The sequence below is a fragment of the Glycine max genome, chromosome 18, assembly GCF_000004515.6.
Source record: "Glycine max cultivar Williams 82 chromosome 18, Glycine_max_v4.0, whole genome shotgun sequence".
NCBI lineage: Eukaryota > Viridiplantae > Streptophyta > Magnoliopsida > Fabales > Fabaceae > Glycine > Glycine max.
The window spans coordinates 40,433,981-40,441,887 of record NC_038254.2 but is presented as its reverse complement, the minus strand read 5'-3'; the positions used below and the strand labels follow the sequence as shown (position 1 = coordinate 40,441,887).

Here is a 7,907-nt window from a genome sequence, read left to right as displayed (position 1 = left end):
TCCTCATCTGAACTTTCATTGTTGAACTCATCATCATAAGATGTACCAGTGTTGATAGCTTTGGATGAGCTTCTGGATGCAGGTCTAGATGAAGATTTTTTGCTTGTTGAAGAGACTTTGGTTTTTTGTGCTATTAGAGCCAAAGATTTGCACTTTTTAAATCCTTTATCTTGTCGAAGTTCCTACTGATGAACCTTTAAGGTTGCAATCAACTCTTCAATGGACATGGAGTCTAGGTTCTTTGCAGCTCTCAACGCTATCACTTGTGGTCTACACTTTTCGGATAAAATTCTTAGAATTTTGTCAATGTTATCATAATTATCAATTTTTTAAGACAATGTAATTCATTTAAAATAGTTTGGAAGCGTCCAAACATGGCTTGTATATCTTCACCATCTTCCATTGTGAAGAGTTCATACTTACGTGTCGACAAGCTGTGCGTGTTGTGTTTTACTTGTGACAATCCTTCATACGTTAGAGCTAATGTGTCCTACATTTGTTTTGCACTTTTGTAGCTATGGTTCTTCGTATATTCTTCCTCAAAGAGGGGACATAGCAAAGTGTTTTCCACTTCAGAGTTCAACATGAACCTTCGTCTTTGAGCATCTATCCAATAGGTTATGGGAACTCCATTCAGCTGATTGTCCAATGACATGTAGTTTCCATGTTCTACGATGTCCTAGAGGTCTACATGAATATACTCAAAATGAGCAATCATATGTTCCTTCCAGTAGTCGTATTTGACTCCTTTGAATAGTGGTGGCTTATTTGTGGAACATCCTTCTTCCATATCTATTTGACTTTAGGATCCTTCCTTTCTATTTGTGAGAATACTCAACCCGAGAGGTCGGGCTCTGATGCCAACTAAAATACAACAAACACACTAGAAGGGAGGTTGAATAGTGTGTTAGTCAAAATATAAAACCTTTTCGAAATGGAAAATGTTATAATAAACAAGTTTATAGAAACCCTCGTCTAGTGACTAAAGTTGGATTGTTTCCAATGAGGTGTAAAACTTGTCTTTCAGTAAAAACCTTGAGTGTAGAGTGTGTCAATAATGAACAATGAAATACTTTAATAAGCTAATGAAGAGTAGTGAAAATACTTCGTTTTATACTGGTTCACTCAACTTGAGCTACGTCTAGTTCTCCTTTTCCAACCAGTAAAGGGTTCCATTAATTAAACTTGATTACAACAAGTATTCTTTCCTGTCACTTCTGGCTTACAAGTATTCTTAAGGCTACTCTTGGTACAACCCTTAGACTCCCCCTAAATATAAGAACATCCAAGTATTGTTTTGTCAGTCAACCATTCCTGACTTTTACAAACAGAAGTTTGATATAGAATCAAAGATTCTTTACAACACTCAAAGAGTGAATTTACAATAAGGTTTTTATCTCTCACTAATACTCTGTATACTACAAATAATGGACTTTCTTAAGCTCATTGTGTTTCTTAACAAAATGCCTTTCTTTTCTCTTATTTCTTGATTCATTACTCTTGTTTTTCTATGTACATTCGTCTTCAATGTTCTTCAATCTTTGATGTTGTATTTATGGGTAGAGAGACACTCATAATTGTGGAGAGTATCTTCATATTTAAATGTTATGATTGTTGTGCAAATTGATCTTGTTTCTTGAAATAAGAAATACTGCGCGTTTTTGTTTGATAGGATAAAAACTTTCCATATTTGTCATTCACAACTCAATATAGCCGTTAAACATATAAAAGGAAATAACGGATAGATTCGCATATATGTTCCTTTTAAACAAAATCATATAAACTAGAATAAATTGATTATTCAAATAGAGTGCTTATTCCAATTGTTGTTTGGATGGACTGGACGGGTACTTCTTGCTTTCGGTTGATGAGGTATCCATTAATGGATAAGTCTCACTTGGTGTTGCTTCCAGTCATGAAACCTATTGAATTACTTGTAGTAAAGTGGTTAACAAAAATTTATATCTTTATTTTCATTAAAATTGTAATAAATGTCTGGGTCGTCCAGTGATAGATCGTCCAGTGTCTCACATATACTATTTTATCCTTTTTCATTTCTACTCCATGATAAATGTATAACTTTAAATTAATCTAAGTTTGGGTGAAAATTATTGGTATAATTGACAAAATAGTACTCTCTCTAATCCTTTATGTCTTTTAAAGTTTGGATGTGGAAACCATGATAACAATAAATTTTCTTGATTATAATGAAATAGTTGTGTGGTTTACTATTTTACCATTTTCCTTTTCCTCTCCACAACAAATGCATTTGTTAGTTAAATGAAAATTGGGTGAAAAGTAAGGGTATAATTGACAAAAGAGTAATTAATATAATCTTAAACTTTGTAAATCACAAATAAATAAAAGCAAATATTTTTCACAAATTCGACAAAGAAAATGATATAAATAAGATTATTTAGGTTCATACTTTCAATAATTCTTTAATCAACATTGAAACATCTCCGATGATATTAAACTCTCAAAAGGTTTGACAAATTACCATTAAAATCATTATTTATTTATTCAAAATTAAAAGTACTCAAGCATTATTTTTATATATTAATTATTATATTTATTATAAAAAATTACTCATTTATTATTAAAATAAATTTTCCCATAATTTTTCATCAATTTATTCATTTTAATTTTTAACCATTATTAAAAAAATTATTGTAATACTTGAAGTACATGCTTGTTTTTATTAAAATTTAAAAGTGAAAATAAAATATTTCATTTTTATACGATATTGTTATTTAAAAAATAAACAAATAATTGAATACTAACCAATTAATAAGTGATTTAGTCCATGAGTGTGTAAAAAGTACCACAATTATATTATGTTGTACTACTTACACTACTAAAAATATTGTTTATTACGATGCACTAATAATGACGGTCGACCATAAATCGTCTTTAAAGACAAATCAGTGGCAATATTGTAATTAAGCGCATTAATAAACAAGACTGTTTTTGAATAACCGTCTTAAAATTGTGAGTTTAAGGGAGGTTATTCTAAAAACCATTGTAATTGAATATTGTACATACGGTTTTGCAAAATCGTCTTTGAACGTTTCCACTTTTTCTCGCTTTCTCCTTCTTCTCTATTGGGCAGAGCACACTAACCTTTTCGCTTTCTCTTTCTTATCGGGCAGCGCACTGGTCGTGCTTCGTCTGCCTCCTCGACAACAAAAACAACTCCTCCGCCATCGCTCACCCAATCCAATTCCATTTTCCTCACTCCTTCACTCAGTCCCTATCAGAATGCACAGTGCAATGCACGCCGAAATAGAGCATCTTCTCGGCACACACTCCCACATTTGTGATCTTGGCTTGGACTCCTCCCTGGAGTCACACGCCGTCTCGGACGACATGATCGGTCAAATCACAATCTCACTGACCCCTTTGATTTGGGCGTCAAATCTGATGACGACACTGCAGATTCCGATGTCCGGTCATGTGGGGCATTGATGACTATAAATAGTGAGACAACGTCTTTCGCTCATCCCCACAGCACATCAAACAATTCATTTGGAGTTTGGTTCTGCACGCTCTACTCTTCTCTACTTCTAGTGAGTGTTCTTTCTTCTAAACAACTCATTAATTTTGCACTCGCTGCTTTAGGTTCATCACCCTTCTCTTTTGTTTTCTTTCTTAAACCTAAACCTTCTTTTGCTTTGCATCATTTATATTTGTAAGTAGCATTTAGTTACCAAGTTAAACTGCTTGCTGTTTTGTCCTATCTAGACCGTTCAAATGAAATACTACTATTTTCTGTTGATTTTTTATTAAGTATTGGTCTTTGGTGGTGTACATTTGATGCTTTCATGAGAATAATTATCCCTTCTAACTATTTTTCTCTCACTGGATCTAGTGTTGTTGCCTCATGCCGGATGTGATGTTGCTCATTTGGATTTTTTGCTTGTTGAACCCTAGCATTGTGTTCGTTTACAACTAATTTCAATTAGGAGTATTTTTTTTTTTGTTCTAAGCGCCCTAATTTTAAATTGAAACTGATATTGTTGTGATGTATGTGTAACAACCCTTTGCTTTAAAGTTGCATGTCATGGGTTTTACCAAAATAAAATTGCAATTTTGTGCCCTGGATATATATATACTTTGCTCAAACACTTTAATTTTTGCAATTGTAATTATGATTAATCTATAGAAATTTGTACTCGAATGAATTTTTTTCTGTATATAATTAGACGAGGAACTATCAGCTATATATGAAGTAGCATGAAGTCCTAAGTTACTATGGATATATATTTTGCTTTAGGCAGAGGTTGACACATATCCTGTGTGGGAATGAGGTTTGAGATGCAAGATTCGCATGAAATATATTAATTGAATTAAAGGACTGTCCCCGTCAAAATAAAAACTATTTCTAAACATTTCATTTAAAAATATATCCATTTGTTCATTATTATATTTTTTTTTTCTCACAGGACCTGCACTGCAGTCTCATGAACATTTAGAATTTTTTATGAGAAGGTAGTGCATTTACCTTAAGTTTTAATTGCATGATATAAATAAGAATTGCCATGTTTGAAACCATCATTTCGGCTAAAAACGTTGAATCATTGTTACAAGCTGTAGGAGACATTCCAGTGTTAGTCACTGCAGGTGCTGGAGATTCCCTTGTCTCCTTGGAATCCTGTCAAGCTATGGCCTCAAAACTTCTCAATTCTGTAAGTATGCTTTCACCATCTTCTCATGAATTGTATGCAAAACTTATAAATGCTGTTAGTGTGTAAAGGATGAAAATCGGAAGTGGAAAATGGATAGGGAGAAAATGAAGGCTGTTAGATGTGGCTATACCCTTATTTCATTCCTGAAGCTTCACAGAATGTGACTAGTAATGAAACTTGCAATGCTGTTCATGAGAATATCAATATTGCATCTGATCATTTTGAAGCAAATCCAACTGATCGAGCTGCAGAATCAGAAGTTGAGTACAGAACCCGATGCCATCTGGCAATAAGCCTCAACTGAAAAGAAAGGTACTAAATTTTTCTGGGTGTTATTATATCATATATCATATTTGATTAGCTTTTTGGTTACGTTTCTATATATTAGGAAAGGGGAGCTCATCTTGTTCTGATAGAATACCCAAGATAAAGGAAAATCATTTTAATAAACCAGCTAGCTAACTGCACTTTAAAATTCCTATTGGATTAATATACTGAATCTGCTCATGCATATGAATAAGAGTTTGTTACAAACGTGGAATGATCATGATTAAGCAACCGAAAGGTTAAAAAAAAAAAGATGACACTGACTAGCTCCTTTTTCCAAGCATAGATATAGGTTATAAATTCCTTAATATCTAAAAAAATAATCTTTTTTATATTCTCCCAACAAGATAAATCTTTCACATAGCCCTTTATAATATTAGCTTGGATTGGAAGGAAATTTTTTTATATTCTCCTTGTTCGTCAACCAGATTGGTCTTTTTCTACTTTTTACAGACATGGAGAGAAATGGTAGTTCTGGCACTGGCAGCAAGGAGAAGTAAACATTTCATGTTTGTGTTTTGCAAAAAAGGTTATTCATACAACAAAATTATACAGTCACTATCATAATTCAGAGCCTAAAATATTTTGAAGACATTAAATATATTTACTTTTATATTTAATCTTTTTAATAAAACAGTAAACATTATTAATTACAAGAGTACTTATAAGAAGATATAAAATCACTCTACGTGCAATATATTCAAAATAAGCTTTTAAAAAATTAAACAGATTTTTTTTCCTCAAAGTTAATCAATTAAAACTAAATAGATTCATTGCTGCGTAAGCGTGTGTAGTTTTTACTTTTATTTAAACCTATTTTCATACTTTAGTACATATTTGATTCTGATAAAAATACAGTGATTATATTAAAAAAATAACAACATATACTTTTTATTAGTGAAAATTTATTAAAAATTAATTACAAAGTCATGTGTTTCTCTATCTACAATTTGGCAGTAGTCCACCTCAACCCATGCCATGCGCGATTAATTCTGTGCTCAAAAGTATTGGTTGACTTGGCAAAAGTAAGAATTAGTAAAGAGAATATTGCGAAAAAACTATAATATATATATATATATATATATATATATATATATATATATAAAATATGATATGATATAATATGTTAGTAATATATTTTGTTAAAATTTTTTAAATTTATATTTTTCTAACATATTTTTATTAATAGTTAAAATTTATTGAAAATTTCATCCAATTTTTTTTATTAAGAACTATAAAATTATATAAGTCTCACTTCTTGTATGATAATATTTATTTGCGATTTTATAAATTTTAATAAATTATAATTAAATTTCTAAAATATAATTAACAATAACTAATATATTAAAAAAAGTTATAAAAACAGTTTTATTGTATGCTTTCTCCGTTGCATATACTATTTTATTAAAAAAAAGTTATAAAAAAGTTATACTATTTTTATAAATTATAAACATTTCTTCTTATTTTCACCACTTACGTCAAGACGAGAGCTTAATAGTTAAGCTTAGAAAATGGCTGATGAATTTTCAGCCTCACAAAGGTCTTATATTATTTAAGCTTTGATATAACCTGAATGTTCATTTTATTTTCAACTTGATGCTAAATCTTGATGTGTGTAGATTCGAGTATTTTCCCCATGTTAAGAGAAATCAAGGAAGAAGCTTATGTTAATTTGGCAAGGAAGGTACAGGGCTGGCGGCTTAAGGTTCAAGCAACCCAAGTAAGGGCTTTAGGCCCAAAAAAAAAAAGGTCCAAATTTTTTTTAGTACTAATATATCTCAAAAAAAATTTATTGTAAAATTATATTTGAAAATAAATTTTAATTAAAATATTATAAGTATCTGTTACTCTTTTTATTGATACGCAAGTAACAATTAATGAGCAACAACTCTTCATCAATATCATAGTTTTGTTCAAAAAAAAGAAATTTAACAGTTAATAGTTAAAGAAATCCAAAAGTTTTTCTTTCATTTCTATTCTCTTTATTGTCTTTCTATTCAATTTTAATTCATTCTTCTTTTCTCAATGTCTTTCATACTTCTTTGTCTTCACATGTTGACCTCCTTAATTATATAAAAAGAATAAATTATTTTCCAAATACGTATATAACTTATAGAATAATGTTAACAATACCCGTATCAATTGCTTCAGTTGAAAAGGAGTTTTTCAAAACTAAAAATAATAAAAACTTACTTAAGATCAACAATGTCTCAACAAAGATTAAATGGATTGGTGTTATTGTTTATTGAAAAAGAAATGTTAAATGAAATTAATTACGACAATTTAATCGATAATTTTGCATCACAAAAAGTCCAAAAAATTAGTTTTAAATAAAACAAAAAAAAAATTTAATAAATTATTTTATGAGTAAATAAAAGATCTCAATCTTAAATTTATTTTAGGTCTCTTAAGTCCTTGAACCGCACTTGACAAGCTAATTAGTCATATGTTCAAAGTGAGTTGATACAAATTTACTTTTACATGTTTGGGTAAAATTGTGATTATGTATGTTACTCGAAATTTGTCATAACTAAAACAGCGGCCCTTTTCTAGTACTCTCTGTATATGATATGATATCTTTTTTGTACTGAATTATGGGCAATGGAGTTTTGGCAAGTGATTTAGTGGTAATGACACATGCCAAGAACTGTAAAGTTATTGATTATTGGATAATTTTTTTATTGATATTATCAAAATCATCAGTTGGGTATTATTAGGCAAACAAATTAAAATAAGATGAAGCATAACTTATGAATTATTAAGACTGAACATTAGTTAAAAATGTCAATTTTTATTCCACTAAAAAGGGTGAATCCAAGGGGAAAAGAACATTATTATTCCATTCTGTTTGTGCGCCAAATGCTACCTTTGATTGGAGTCGTGTTTATTTTA

General features: G+C 30.2%; 1 long non-coding RNA gene across 1 annotated transcript; it reads left to right on the top strand.

Annotated features, from left to right (window-relative positions):
- Positions 1-3,067: 3,067 nt before the first annotated feature.
- Positions 3,068-6,740, top strand: LOC121174000 (uncharacterized). Its single transcript, XR_005889608.1, has 4 exons — positions 3,068-3,569; positions 4,446-4,491; positions 4,591-5,000; positions 6,635-6,740. It is a non-coding gene; the product is annotated as an uncharacterized lncRNA (long non-coding RNA).
- The last annotated feature ends 1,167 nt before the right edge of the window (positions 6,741-7,907 follow it).